This window comes from Tursiops truncatus, chromosome 5 (genome assembly GCF_011762595.2).
Source record: "Tursiops truncatus isolate mTurTru1 chromosome 5, mTurTru1.mat.Y, whole genome shotgun sequence".
Lineage (NCBI taxonomy): Eukaryota > Metazoa > Chordata > Mammalia > Artiodactyla > Delphinidae > Tursiops > Tursiops truncatus.
In genome coordinates, this window is record NC_047038.1 from 26,047,893 (window position 1) to 26,064,243 (window position 16,351).

General features: G+C 38.1%; 2 pseudogenes; one reads left to right on the forward strand and one right to left on the reverse strand.

Moving 5' to 3' along the window:
• Window positions 1-6,871: 6,871 nt before the first annotated feature.
• LOC101336116 (small ribosomal subunit protein uS2B-like) lies at window positions 6,872-7,754 on the forward strand (annotated as a pseudogene).
• A 420-nt stretch (window positions 7,755-8,174) lies between these two features.
• LOC101336400 (nucleolar protein 10 pseudogene) lies at window positions 8,175-9,176 on the reverse strand (annotated as a pseudogene).
• Between the last annotated feature and the right edge of the window lie 7,175 nt (window positions 9,177-16,351).

Consider the following 16,351-nt stretch of genomic DNA (forward strand, 5'->3'; position numbering starts at 1 on the left):
GAAGCATTTTGATATCATTTTGAAAAGAGGAGAATTTTGTTCTACTAGAAACAGTTCTTAGGTATGGTCACAATGGAAAATGTTTATATTTAAATTGTATTAACTTCCATATTTACAAGTGAGTTGCTCCTTCTTCTTTTGGTGTTGTCAGTGCTGCTGGAAGTTCTGACATGAATCATTCAGCCCCCCATGTCAGCCTTTGGGGTGGTGCTTTGATGTGATGGTGAACTGGAGACTATAGAAGGGTGGATCTCAGGGGAATGGTTAGAGGAGACTCAGTCTCAGATGACAGTGCCAGCCCTGGGGATCTCAGGCATGCCACATAACATCTCTGAACTTCAGCTGTATCATTTGTAAAATGAAGAAATTCGAATTGGGGGGTCTTAGGGTCCTGTAAGTTTTAACAATGAATGATCTTCCTCCATCTTAAATCCTTGGCTGTAATAAAACATAGTGACCATAGGTATAATGAAATAATAAGTTTATTAAATTCTCAGGTAAAAAGAAAGCTGACTACTTTAAGCAGAATCATTTGGAAAATTATTATTATTTTTTAAATGAGCTGATTTATTTATTTCATTTATTTATTTTGGTTGTACCAGGTCTTAGTTGTGGCAGGCAGGCTCCTTAGTTGTGGCTCCCGGGCTCCTTAGTTGCAGCTCACCAGCTCCTTAGTTGCGGCACGTGTGCTCTTTAGTTGTGGCATGCATGTGGGATCTAGTTCCCTGACCAGGGATTGAACCCTCATCCCCTGCACTGGAAGGCGGATTCTTAACCACTGTGCCACCAGGGAAGTCCCTGGAAAATTATTTTTATTAAATAATTTCAGTGTATAGTTTTGGATGTTATCATTCTTTTTTTTTTCATAGATCTAGTCTTTCTAGATTTTAAAAAAACATATAGTAACACACCACCAAATGGTAGTCATGTAATGCCCTCTTCTGGCTAAAGATCAAAGTGTAACCTTTCTCTGCTATGGCAGTATCTGAAAATTTGCGTGTTCTTAGTTATTTTCTATACATTTACTTTTGAGTATCTGTTTCAACAATTTTTAGTCTGTTTAGTCCTTACTAACTTGAAAAATAAATGTTTTGTTAATAATGTATGCATTTACCTGCTTAGCAACTCAATTTAATATACATAGGCAACCTAAAATAATTTCTTAAAAATCTTGGACTATAATCTGTCTAGGTGGGATATCTTTACTGAAAAAATTAATCAACTTAACCAGACTCACACTTTACATTGCATTCCTAAAAGACAAAGTCATAGACAACTTCTAAAAACAACAAGATATTTTTATAATTAAGTTTTTCAATATATTTGAGTTTCTGCCTCTAGATTTGTGTGGGAGATAGCTAAATGATTTGTGCTGCTCCCTAATCAAGGCAAACTCTCTGTGATATTATTGTACCATTACTTTTCTTACAGCTTTCACTATCTAAAATGTGACTATTGACCCTTAGGGCCACATCAGAATCACCTGGAGGTATGAGGGGGAGACTGAAGTTTCTCCGTTGATGAAATGTGTGGTAGTCTTCAGAAGTGTTGGGACACTTTTAAAGCATATATATATATATATATATATATATATATATATATATATAATTTAGTATCTAAATGTGGGCTTTTGAGGGTGAAAGAATCATTAACAATTATACCAGGATATTAGCCTAAACTAGGGCTACTGAAGGTGAGGCAGAAGTGGGGTCACTGTATTTATATTTTTAAATTATCAGTTGGAATAATAGGAAGCTGAGAATCATTGCTGAAATTCTGTTTTTACTTTTATTTTCAATGGTGTTCCTCATCTTCAATTTACGATTTCTGTTGTACAGCACGTAGAAAGCACATTAAACACTATATTCTCCTTGGAGCCAGATGGCCTAGTTTCAAACTCTGACAAATTTCTTAATTTTTCTGTGCCTTCATTTCCCCAACTGTATGTGGGAATAATAATAATACTTACCTTATATGGTTGTTAGAAGGATTAGAGAGTTGACAATCAGTAAATATGTGGTTAACATTTAGAATACTACCTGGAGCATAGTAAACCCTATTATTAATAATAAAATTATTAGTGTCTATGAATGAATGATAATACATTTGAATTTTTAAAAAGCATGAGCTTTTCAGGTTTGCATTTATTTCAGGAAAGCACTTTGATAGGCAGCCTCTAAGATGGCCCCCAGTGATCCCTGCCAGCTGGTATTCACGTTGCAGTGTAATTCCCTCCCCTTGAGTGCACACTGGACCCATTTCTAATGAATAGAAAAGACAGTGAAAGCGGTGGGATGTCTCTTCTGAGATGAGGTCACAAAAAGACTGTGACTTGCGTTTTGCTCTTGCTCTCTCACTGTTTCTCCTCCTCTCCTGGATCTTCTGCCCTGAGAGAGAAACAAGATGGCACACTGTGCGCAGCCATATGGAGAGGCCCACGTGGTAAGGAATTGCCTCTGGCCAAAAGTCAGCGAGGACCTGAGGCCTGACAATAGCCATTTCCAGTAGCCAAGTGTAATTTACAGATAGTAAAGAATCAAAATAAATAGGAGGAAAATGTGATTTCTTCAGTTTCCTTACCCCCCGCCAAAAAACTAAATACTCCATCTTTGTCCATAAATAAATCATCAGAATTTCCAAATTAAGAATAGCTCAGGTTGTGTTTTGAAATGGGGTGATATTTAATTATAAATAAAGCCTTGATAGGAATTCGAGTATGGAAATTAAACTGAATGCATTTGGAGACTAAGCATATAATCCTACAGTTTCATGTCAATTTTACCACTTGATGGAGCTATAATGCCAGATAACACTTCAAACACTGTAGTGTTCACAAGGAAGCAATCTTTTTGAGAAATATAGGTAGAATGTATAATCCTAGTCATTAGTTGTAAGTGTTCATTCTAATCATTACTCTTCATCCTTGACAAGCAACTTTTGTAACGTGTCAAAGAGAAAACTTTATATAATCCCGGGCTGTTAGTAGCAGATAACTTGCTTATTTTTAATTTAGAAAATTTGAGGAGGGTATTCCTTGGAAAATACTTAAATATTTGTACTAGGAAAGATATAATCTAATAAAAATTTAAAGATGAACATTAGGTCTTCTAGATGTCATTGTTTGGAGATTACATGAGAAGGAAAAGTGAACCTTCTTGGAAAGCCAGGCTTATGGAAGATTCCTGAGTCAGGCAGTGGTAGAGGAAGACTGATTTTTGCAAAGAAGAAAGAAGACAAAGTGTGGAAGTGTTGGTCATAAGCAAACATAAAAGATGCACAAAAGAACCATAATCTAATCCTTATAGCCTCTTTTCCCTATTCTATTTTATTTGGTAAATGCAGGTTTGAAATCCTTTATCTGAAAACTTTGGGGCTGACAACACTTTAGAATTAAAAGCTTTTCATATTTTAAAAAAGGAATACAGTATTTATACCATATAGTACATGACATTTCCAGCCATGTCTGAGGTGTCGCTCTTAAATAAACATGCAGTCTCAGGCTAGGTTCTACAGGAATCAGACTTTGAGACAGAGGTTCAGGGAAGGACATTTATCATTCCTTGGCGTGACCCAGACCACCATCCTTGAGGTTTCTGAGCCCCAGGTCACCACGCTTTTCTCAGAAAAATATTACTAAACTTTTCCACTAACCACCAAAACTTGGGAAGGGGACACCAAGAGGTGCCCCAATGATCATCTGAATATCAGATATATTGTTCCCTGCCCCCTTTGTATCACTTCTACTGGTGAAAAACGGTCAATTACTCCTACCAGTGTGCTAACTCCACTCACATTCTGGTCATTTGCAAGAGGAACATGACGTGTCTAGGAGGCAACCCTTAGCTGATAGTTCAGTAAGGGCTCTTGCTGTGTCCTAGTGGAAATGTTTCTTTTTGATGGAAGAGCACCCAGAGTGGCAGGGATGGGAAGCACAAATTTGCCAGGTGAGTCACTGAGAGTGATGATAAGTGGGGTTAATCCTACTTCTGCATTTTGGTTTCTGGACTTATATATTCTACTTACTGGAGACACAACATCATATAAAGGCCTTTGAATTAAAGTGGACACTAAGTTCTGAAGGAATGGAGTCATTGTAAAGTATCTTCTCTGACCTTCAGCTTAGCCTTCAGCAGGCTATTCCATTTCTGTATCTGGCCAGAAGCTTCTGGATGGCACTGTGTGTAATATGTCTGGCGAATCATGTCATGGGCCATCTACAAACCCCCTTTTCTATAGAATGGTTCCTTTGATCTGACATAATATTACATGGAGTCTTGTAGTGATGAATCATGTTTTATAGACCCTAGGACAATGGTGCTAGGGTCTAGGACAATGGTGCTAGACCCTAGGTATCATGGGTAGGAAAAACGATTCCATAACTGTAATATGTGTCTGTTCTTATCAAAATGAATCACTATACCTTACAAGACAGAAGGAGTCCAATGTATTCAGCTGGCCTCCCGTGACCACTTGGTGACATGTGAACAGATCAGCAATGGTCTCTATTGCTGGCACATTGGACATTTTGTGGCTTTGGCAAGTAGGAGCCCATATGGTTGCATAGCCTCCAACTCTGTCATCACGGAAACTCCTTTTCTGTGTCTGCTGGGTCAGCACCAGGGTGGCTGATGCCAGAGGCTGGCTTGTGTAAACTGGACAATTCAGTTTTATTTACCAGGATGTTTAGTTCTGCTTTCATGGTGGAGATCTCTGGTGGGCATTAACATGTGGTATGAACATCTCCACAATGAGTGACCATTCTCAGATGCCCAATCCCATGTCTCTACCCAGAACTCTTTGGAACTGGTCTTTCAACACTTCTCTTTCCAGTCCCCTGATCAGCCGAGCCATTTCCCACCATGCATTATTCCATACATATTCTAAGCTTGCGCCACTTCTCTGTCCACACAAAATGGATGAGCAGGGTACTGTCTGGACCTCTTCTCATTGAGATGACTTCGTATCGTCTCTGTCTTACCCTGAAGGAGGCTATAGTGCTGTTGCCACCTATTTCTGTCTTGAGCCCACAACCCCAGCTTACCCATTCATGAACCCAAACCCCTTCATAAGCTGTTTGTAAAGGATCTTCGTTGCAGCCATAGATGTGAGCTGAGGAAGAGGCACTGGGTGCGACAGTGATAGATGACATGAGGGTCATTATGATCAGTTGCACCCACCAGGCTTTTGATGGTTAAGCAACACCACTGGCCTTTATTGTTTGGGGACTTTATTCATTTCTACTGTTACCAGTGAGCTTAGTCTTATAGCACGTTCTCCTGCCCCAGCCCACAGAAAAGAGCCACCACCTGCGTTCTTAGTAATGTGGGTGCTCTTCTCACCACTGTAATCCTTACTGTATTGGAAGATCACGTGACATCTGGGCTCTTCAATTTATTGGCTTTATTAATAATAATTAAAACTATACTGTTGTCATGTCAGTTCAAGTAAATTTCTGCTGCCAAATGAATTTGCAAAAAAATAACGGTTGGATGTCAGAAATCTTTGGATTTTGGATTGTGGATAAGAGATTGTCAGATGGACAGAGAAAGTAGCAGAGACTCCTCTCTATGGGATTCTTATGACAACCTTTTATAGGCAAGATGTCACAGTCCTGTACCAAGAGACAGCAATGTATCAGTGCTACTTTTTGTTCTCCACATGTGCCCATTCTCCTGTGTCCATCCACATGCCTCTACCTCAGACCTCCTTGAACCTGATCTTTTAATCTTTCTCTTTCCAGGCTTCTGATCAGCCATGCCACTTGCCATTGCCCATGATTCCACATATGTAGTAAGCTTGGGCTTAGATATGTAGTGGGTGGTAATTCCGGAACACAGGGGAAGGGATGGAAGCAGAGTAGAGACTGGAGTCTCATGTCACAGCAGATCACACACCTGTGACTTGGGACCAATATGGGACCAGTATGGGACAGGAGGAGTAACACAACCATAGCAGTAAGTTAGAGGGAAGACTGAGAAAATCCTCTGTACCTGGTGGCCACTAGCTAACAACACAAATAATGGTTATAAATGAAATAAAACCAAACATGAATTTGAGTTTCATTATTTTGGAATGCTTATCAAAGATGTGGTAGAAAAAAATTCCTAACAACTCTTCAGTGTTCATATTTGTAGATTGTTGTCACCTTAAACTCAGTTTACTTAAAATCAAAGAAAACAAACTTTGAGAAAAACAATGGGGCAGCATGCTAACATTTATGTTTCTAGCACTGATATATTTTTCTCAGTCTTAAATTTTGGAATCATCTGTAACTCATATCTCTTTAGATGCTACATTGAACCAATTCCTATCATCCCTCCCTTAAAAGGCATCTGATACTTATTCATTATGTTTTGTTTCCATCTCCGGCTTCTGACTGCAGAAACTTGTCTCACTTTTTGATTATGAACTGATATCTTAATTGAGCCTTCCCTATCTAATCAACCCTGCCTACCACTGCTAAATTAGTTTTCCTGAAAATCTATTTTCAGTACCTCATTTTTGGTCAAAAACTATTAAAAATACAAATAAAAGTTGTTTGTTAAATACCTGTAAAGAATTTTAAAAAGAAAGCCCCAAACTGAGAAAGTATTCTAGCAACACGTTTGAGGATGAGTGTTGAAATTAGGTACTATATATAAGGGATGCTTCCAACTTAGCAAAAGACAAAGTCTCCAAAGAAAAATGGGAAAACATCGTGATAATTCACAAATGAAGAAATATAAACCGACAATACACATGAAAAAAATGTGCAAGTTGATAATAATAAAAATACAAATCAAAATACAACTCACCTTTCTGCACTACCCATAGAGGGGTCCATACAGCATTGTTCTGGGTTCCTATCATAAGGTAAATGGAAATTTTCACCATGTCCAGAGCCCTTGATATTCTGCTAATGAGGGAGGAGGATGTCCACAAATTCCTTGCAGCAGGAACCCACTTAGGTGGCAAAAACCTTGACTTCCAAATGGAACAGTGAATCTACAAAAAAAAAAAAAAAAAAGCAGTGGCATCTACATCATAAATATGAAGAGAAACTGGGAAAAGCTTAGAAGTCTTTGCTGGCAGCTTGTGCCATTGAAAACTCAGCTGATATCGGTATCATATCCTCCAAGATTACTGGTGATAGAGCTGTGCTGAAGTTTGCTGCTGTCACTGGAGCCACTCCTACTGCTGGCCGCTTAACTCCTGGAATATTCACCAACCAAATCCAGGCAGCCTTCTGGGGGTCATGATTTCTGGTGGTTACTGATCCGAGGGTTGACCACCAGCCTCTCACAGAGGCATCTTACGTTAACCCGCCTACAGTCGCTCAGTATAACACAGACTGGCCTCTGCACTATGTGAAGGCTCTAGCAGGAAGGACAGAGACCATCCCCTATAACAACAAAGGGGCTCACTTAGTGAGTCTGATGTGGTAGATGCTGGCCAAGGAAGCTCTGCACATACGTGGCACCTTCTCCTGTGAACACCCATGGGAGGTCACACCTAATCTCTACTCCTTCAGAGGTCTGAAACAGACTGAAAAGGAAGATCAGGCTGCTTAAAAGGCTGTAACCAAGGAGGAATTTCAGGATGAATGAACTGCTCCAGCTCCCAAATTTACTGCTACTCAATCCCAGGTCCCAGGCTGGTCTGAAGGTTGGCAGGTGCTCTCTGTGCTATCCGGCAGTTCCCTGCTGAAGAATGGAGAGCTCAGTCTGCCGCTGGAAGAGTGGTCTGTAGCTCCCACTGCTTGGGCCACTGACTAGATAGTGAATGGAAGCAGGTATTGCAAGAAAAGAAGTTCCCAGAGCATGATCAAGCTTCATTTTTAGCACAGGATAACCTTCCATTTCATGGCACGCATATTACATTGTTAAAAAATAACAACCTGGCCTACTTGATTAAAACCATGGGAAAATGACCATGTTTATGGGGAGCAGCAACTTACCAAAAGCACCCTGGGGGCGACACACTGACCACTTTGGTGGGGGAAGGGGTACAGTTTCAAAGTGTGACCCATAAGGCATAGGGACAAGTTGTCAAATCTTTAACTTTTTAGTTGCATCTGGAATTTATACAAAACATTAAAAATGTATATTCCCCTCTCTGTGTTTAATGTGCTCTAATGATGACCAATTTGGGGGAGAGGTCCTCCTTTCAAATCACAAGTAGGATCATTTCCAAATTCAAAGAAACAGCCATCCTCTTCTATGTCTTAACTTCAGGTGACCTGCTGAACCAGGAAGTGTTTTCCTTTCCTGTCAGTGCAGCTTCTCAGTCTCCTGTTGCTTCTGCTATTCAGACCTCTTTAATGTGAATGTCAATTGTTTACTGCCAATTGTAGTGTCTGATACACTCAATGTCCCATTTTCTGATTCAAGTTTCAAACGATCTTCAAGGGTTTTATTCATCTGCTTCTGGTTGGTGGCAGTCTCTGAAGCTTCCGAGTTCTTCTCCTGCTTTGATCACATATAACTGGGGCTTGAGGACCATCTGCCGGTTCTCCTTATGTCTCTCCTACTGCTTGCGCCTGGTGGAGAAGTCTGTGCTACTTCCTGACCTCTTCAACCCCATCTTTTTTACCATCTGAACTCAAAATTTTTTGCATCACTTGGTTTTCCTTCCAGTTCTTTCTCTTCCCCTTTTTCATGAAGAATCTAAGAATCTTAGTTGCTTCTTGCTTTTTTCACTAATTTTTGAAACAGGTGAATTCAAAAGCCTAAATTCTTCACTCTCTTGGTCCCCTTGAAAGTCAGCATTCTCAAATGTAACTTTAAAACCATCGCTGGTAAGAAAGAATATTAGGAAGGCTCTTAACTTTCTTCTTCTATGTAGATTTTTGCTCCTCTTCCTCTTCCTCAGTTAAGTGCTAGCCCTTTGTTAACTTTTGGCAAATTCTTTAATTGGACTCTATGCACGAGTTTCTTCTATCTTCTGTTGGATCTTATATTTCCCGTATGCTTCATAAGCAAATGGATTTATCATGCATTTCATGAGTCTTATGATAGATAGAGTCTTATAGCCATGAAAAATCCAGGAATATATGCCCAGAGAAACAATGGTTCAATCATATGTGTGAGCCCTATATTTTCAGGGGCTTTCTTGGTGGCAAATTTTTAATCATCATAAACTGTTCTTTCCGTATCCTCTCCTAATTCTTCTGTCAATTTGTCTAAGAAGGAACACATAACCTAGGAACAGAACCCAAAACTAGATTACTGGTTTATTATAAAGGGATATAACTCTGGAACAGCCAGATGGAAGAGAGGCATAGGTCGAGGTAATGGGAAAGGGCATGGAGCTTTCGTGCCATCTCCTAGGGCACCCCTTTTCCTGAATCTCCATGCTCACCAACCCGGAAGCTCCAAGGGTAGCATATTTTTGTGAACCAAAACATGAAAAATAGATGTCATATATAAAATTATACTTATGGGGAAGTGAAGCAGCATTTCTTTTTTTTTTTTGCGGTACGTGGGCCTCTCAGTGTTGTGACCTCTACCGTTGTGGAGCACAGGCTCCGGACGCGCAGGCTCAGCGGCCATGGCTCACGGGCCCAGACGCTCCACGGCATGTGGGATCTTCCCGGACCAGGGCACGAACCCGTGTCCCCTGCATCGGCAGGCAGACTCTCAACCAGGGAAGCCCTGAAGCAGCATATTTTAAATGGGAATTGCCTCTGATAATCTAGGACATATGATTGGCTTAGAGACATCATCAGAGAGTGGTGGGAAAATTGTTTTTCTTCTTATGTTCATTATCACTCCCAGGCTTTCAGTGACAATGAGAAAAATCAGGATAAGCTGTTCATAAGAATTTGAGGACATCATGGCAAAAGTTAACGATAAAGTATTTCTTAAAAGTAGCAAATATATCAACATCTTCATAATGAAATCATAGGACTAAAAAAGGATGTGACTTTTAGAATGCATTCCATATGCTATGTACCTTCTTATACATTAACTTCTTGAAGCTACATATCCGTTCCGTAGGATATATATAGAAAAGAGTTTAGTCTAACTACTTTAGCAGAAATACTAAAGGAAATTAAATACCTCCTAGAAGCTCTAGGAGAGCTGGAAGAGAACCAGACTTGGATACTGCACTGACAGGGTAGAAAAACTTCCAAATAGACCTTAGACATGAAAATTACCTGAGAATTTAAAAAGCATAAAGGAAATTATTATTAATGGCATCATGAGAAACTATAAGTACATTAGAAAATATATTCAGTGTCTTCTCTCAACTTTTATACGATTTTCATGTGATTGATCTTCATCCAATTTCATGGCCATTGTAGGTACTCAAAAGCAGTGTATGTCCTTCACACTCAATTACATTAGCTTTAATTCTAATGATGTTTAAGCAAATTTTACAAATTAAAAGACACTCAGCAAAATGATTTAGTTATCAGTTAACAAGCTAGAGTAGATTTATTATTTGCTCACAAATATTTGTCTCCTCCCCACCCATGCCATGCTTCCCCATTGGTAGGGAATACACCCTCTTGTTCCATTGACATTGGCTTAGCCATGAGACTTGCTTTAGTCAATGGAGTGTGAGTAGGTGTGACATACACCTGTCCAAATAGAAGCTTTAAATGCTTTGCCTGGGTTGGCTCTGTCCTATCTAAGCAGTTGTCCTCTGCCATGAGAACATCATGTCTCAGATGGTGGCTCCTCCTTTAGAATGGATACAGGTGTGAGAGGACTCACGCAGCTGGGATGAGCTCAGTGGAGCCCAGCAAAGAACAGGTTTCAAGTTACATCCACATCAATAAAAAATGTGTCTTGTGGAAAACAAATTTTGGGTTTGTTTCCTGCCAGTAGTAAAAGTTGATAATATACAGGTAAACATAATTTTTTAACATAGGGTCAAATTTAGACATTACTACATTTAAAGGGAAAAGCCCTAAGGTTAAGGTTGAATTAAATTGCTTCCACATATTATTGCTAATAATTTACTTCTCTCAGCAAAAAGACCTTACACAAAAGGAGAAGTATATTCCACAGGACACTCGGTCTAATACAAGAGAGTGGGTAGTGTGTATATCACTTTTTATATAATATATGAACACCTTTAGAGAATTTCCTAAGTCGCCTGTTATAATTTTTACTAATCATAATCAGTTTCAGATACAAATACAAAATAAAATTGAATGTAGAATTCAGAAATAATGATAGTATGAATTTGCTTTAAAACAATGATAAAATTTCTATGAACTGAAACTTATTACTATTGCTGGGCATACTCAATTATAAGCCAAAGCTTTTTCCTCCTAAAATTTTAATCCTCAGATAAGAGAATATAGTTATCTTATATCCAAGGTCTTACAAAGTCTAGTTATGGCAGACCTTCTCTCAATTTACTAAATTTTGATTAATCAAATACAGTTTGGGAAAGAAGACACATCAGTCTGAAGCCACATATGTCAATATTAGTATTAAATGATTAACTGAATAAATTGGTGAAAAAAACAAGAAGAAACTTTAACACATATTTCTTCATTACTCTCACTGGGATGACTTCACAATTTTAAGTGTTTGATTGTAAACAAGGCTTCTAAAATTTACTTAAAAAGCAAAGCAGAAAGTGTGGTTATGTTTTGGAGATCATAAATGCATGTACATAGGACAATATAAAATGATGTATTAATGTTTTCTGATTGTATACTCTCAGGATAAATTTTCCAGTGAGAATAACACATACCGATCCAACACATGTTCTATCTCAAAAAATCTGGCAAAATTATGTTCTCTCAACAAAGAGGATTCAACAAGAAACTCTGAGGGTGATGATACTACTTTGTAAGATATATATGAAAAGCTTGAATAAAATATTTTCAAGAAATGTGGAAAAGCATATTTTTATATAAATAAGGTAATTATATGAGTAAATTTGAATATTTTATAACTTATTTAAGAAATTAAATATTAAAAGTTAATTTACAATTATGTATTGATAATTAAATATTAACATGGTATAGTTAGTAAAAAAGCCACAAACTTCATTTTGGACCTTCTCCTTGGGAAAATGGGAGATGGCTTTATAATTTGAGTTAACTCATAGTAGGAATGCATGGTATCTAACTACTTTCTGGACCAATTCCTTTTAATATTTACTAAATAGTATTACTTAATCTCTCATCCCTTTTCCACTCAAGATCAGTTCACCCATTTAATAATCAATTAATCAGTCTAGAATGTAATTTACAAGAGGAAATGTCCATGTCTCCTAACTCCAGGAGCCTAAAGGTTAGATTGAAAGGCAGAGTTCCTATTTAATCATTCTAACATGTTTGATTATTTTTCTTTTGACGAAGAAGAAGACAGAATTCAACAGCCAAAGGGTAAGATGTCATCTCGGACTCAGATCAACCCTTTGTTAATTAAGACATTGCTGGGCCCAATTACACAAATAAAGATTCAATTACTGTCACTGGTAAAGGGAGGCAGCTTAATTGGTTTCGTTCAACCACCACAATTTAAATTGAATTTTCATTAAAACTACAGGAGGGCAGACAGCAGAAGCAAGAAGAAGTACAATCCTGCAGCCTGTGGAATGAAAACCACGTTCACAGAAAGATAGACAAAATGAAAAGCCAGAGGTCTATGTATCAGATGACAGAACAAGATAAAATGCAGAAAAACAACTAAATGAAATGGAGATAGGCAACCTTCCAGAAAAAGGATTCAGAATAATGAGAGTGAAGATGATCCAGGACCTCAGATAAAGAATGGAGGAAAAGAGTGAGAAGATGCAAGAAATGTTTAACAAAGACCTACAAGAATTAAAGCACAAACATGTAGAAGAATTAAAGAACAAACAAACAGGATGAAAAATACAATACCTGAAATGAAAAATACACTAGAAGGAATCAATAGCAGAATAACTGAGGCAGAAGAACAGATAAGTGACCTGGAAGACAGAATGGTGGAATTCACTGCTGCAGAACAGAATAAGAAAAAAGAAATGAAAACAGCCTAAGAGACTTCTGGGACAACATTAAATGCACCAACATTCACATTATAGGGGTCCCAGAAGAAGAAGAGAGAGATAAAGGACCCAATAAAATATTTGAAGAGATTATAGTTGAAAACTTCCCTAACATGGGAAAGAAAATAGTCACCCAAGTCCAGGAAATGCAGAGTCCTAGGCAGGATAAACCCAAGGAGAAACATGCTGAGACACATAGTAATCAAACTGACAAAGACTAAAGACAAAGAAAAATTATTAAAACCAACAAGGGAAAAATGGCAAATAACATATGAGGGAACTCCCATAAGGTTAACAGCTGATTTCTCTGCAGAAACTCTACAAGCCAGAAGGGAGTGTCATGATATATTTAAAGTGATGAAAGGGAAGAATCTACAACCAACATTACTCTAGCCAGCAAGGATTCCTTTCAGATTCAACAGAGAAATCAAAAGCTTACAAAACAGCAAAAGCTAAGAGAATTCAGCACCACCAAACCAGCTCTGCAACAAATGCTAAAGGAACTTCTCTAAGTGGGAAACACAAGAGAAGAAAATGACCTACAAAAACAATACCAAAACAATTAAGAAAATGGTAATAGGAACATACATACCAATAATTACCTTAAATGTAAATGGATTAAATGCTCCAATCAAAAGACATAGACCCGCTGAATGGATACAAAAACAAGACCCATATATATGCTGTCTACAAGAGACCCACTTCAGACCTAGGGACACATACAGACTGAAAGTGAGGGGATGGAAAAAGATATTCCATGCAAAAGGAAATCAAAAGAAAGCTGGAGCAGCAATACTCATATCAGATAAAATAGGCTTTAAAATAAAGAATGTTAGAAGAGACAAGGAAGGACACTACATAATGATCAAGGGATCAATCCAAGAAGAAGATATAACAATTATAAATATATACACACCCAACATAGGACCACCTCAATACATAATGCAAATGTTAACAGCTATAAAAGAGGAAATCGATGATAACACAATAATAGGGGGAACTTTAACATCTCACTTACACCAATGGACTGATCATCCACACAGAAAATTAGTAAGGAAACACAAGCTTTAAATGACACAATAAACCACATAGATTTAATTGATATTTATAAGACATTCCATCCAAAAACAGCAGATTACCCTTTCTTCTCAAATGCACACAGAATATTCTACAGGATAGATCACATCTTGGGTCACAAATCAAGCCTTGGTAAATTTAAGAAAATTGAAATGACATCAAGCATCTTTTCTGAGCACAACTCTATGAGATTAGAAATAAATTACAGGGGAAAAAAACATAAAAAACACAAACACATGGAGGCTAAACAATACAATGCTAAATAACCAAGAGTTCACTGAAGAAATCAAAGAGGAAATCAAAAAATACCTAGAGACAAATGACAATGAAAACACGACGATCAAAATCTATGAGATGCAGCAAAAGCAGTTCTAAGAGGGAAGCTTATAGCAATACAATCCTACCTCAAGAAACAAGAAAAATCTCAAATAAACAGTCTAACCTTACACCTAAAGGAACTAGAGAAAAAGAACAAACAAAACCCAAAGTTAGTACAAGGAAAGAAATCATAAAGATCAGAGCAGAAATAAATGAAATAGAAACAAAGAAAACAATAGCAAAGATCAAGAAAACTAAAAGCTGGTTCTTTGAGAAGATAAACAAAATTGATAAACCATTAGCCAGACTCATCAAGAAAAAGGGGGAGAGGACACAACTCAATAATATTAGAAATCAAAAAGGAGAAGTTACAATGGACACCACAGAAATACAAAGCATCATAAGAGATTACTACAAGCAACTCTATGCCAATAAAATGGACAACCTGGATGAAATGGACAAATTCTTAGAAAGGTATAATCTTCCAAGCCTGAGCCATGAAGAAATAGAAAATATGAACAGATGAATCACAAGTAATGAAATTGAAACTGTGACTAAATATCTTCCAACAAACAAAAGTCCAGGACCAGATGGCTTCACAGATGAATTCTATCAAACATTTAGAGAAGAGCTAACAATCATCCTTCCCAAATTCTTCCAAAAAATTGCAGAGGAACACTCCCAAACTCATTCTACGAGGCCACCATCACCCTGCTACCAAAACCAGACAAAGACAATACAAAAGAAGAAAATTACAGACCAGTATCACTGATGAATATAGATGCAAAAATCCTCAACAAAATACTAGCAAACAGACTCCAACAACACATCAAAAGGGTTGTACACCATGATCAAGTGTGTTTTACCCCAGGGTTGCAAAGATTCTTCAATATACGCAACTAAATCAATGTGATACCCCATATAAACAAACTGAAGAAAAAAACGGGAGAGAACTTCAAGATGGCAGAGGAGTGAGACATGGAGATCACCTTGCTCCCCACAAATACATCAGAAATACCTGTACATGTGCAACAACTCCTACAGTTTACATATATATTTTGTTCCATTTTCTCTTTTTCTGAGTGTGCATGTGTATGCTTCTTTGTATGATATTGTCTGTATAGTCTTGCTTTTACCATTAGTCCTAGGGTTCTGTCTGTCCGTGTTTTTGGTTTTTTTTTGTATAGTTTCTACCACTTGTTATCATTAGTGCATTGGTTTTTTGGCTTAGTTGCCCTCCTCTTTCTTTCTTTTCTTTTTCTATTACTTTTTAATAAATTTTTTTATTTTTATAACTTTATTTTATTTTTCTTTCTTTTCTTCTCCCTTTTCTTCTGAGTCATGTGGCTGACAGGTTCATGGTGCTCTGGCAGGGTGTCAGGCCTGTGCCTCTGAGGTGGGAGAACTGAGTTCAGGACATTGGTCCACCAGAGACCTCCCGGCTCCATGTAATATCAAATGGCGAAAGCTCTCTCAGAGATCTCCATCTCAACGGTGAGACCCAGCTCCACTCAATGACCAGCAAGCTACAGTGCTGGACACCCCATGCCAAACAAATAGCAAGACAGGAACACAACCCCACCCATTAGCAGAGAGGTGGCCTAAAATCATAATAAGGTCACAGACACCCAAAACATACCACCAGATGTGGCCCTCCCACCAGAAAGACAAGATCCGGCCTCATCCATCAGAACACAGGCACCAGTCCCCTCCACCAGAAGCCTACACAAACCACTGAACCAACCTTACCCACGGAGGGCAGACACCAAAAACAACAGGAACTACAAACATGCACCTGTGAAAAGGAGAAACCAAACACAGTGAGTTAAGCAAAATGAGAAGACACAGAAACACACAGCAGATGAAAGAGAAAGATAAAAACTCACCAGACCAAACAAATGAAGAAGAAATAGGCAGTCGACCAGAAAAAAGAATTCAGAGTAATGATAGCAAAGGTGATCTAAAATCTTGGAAA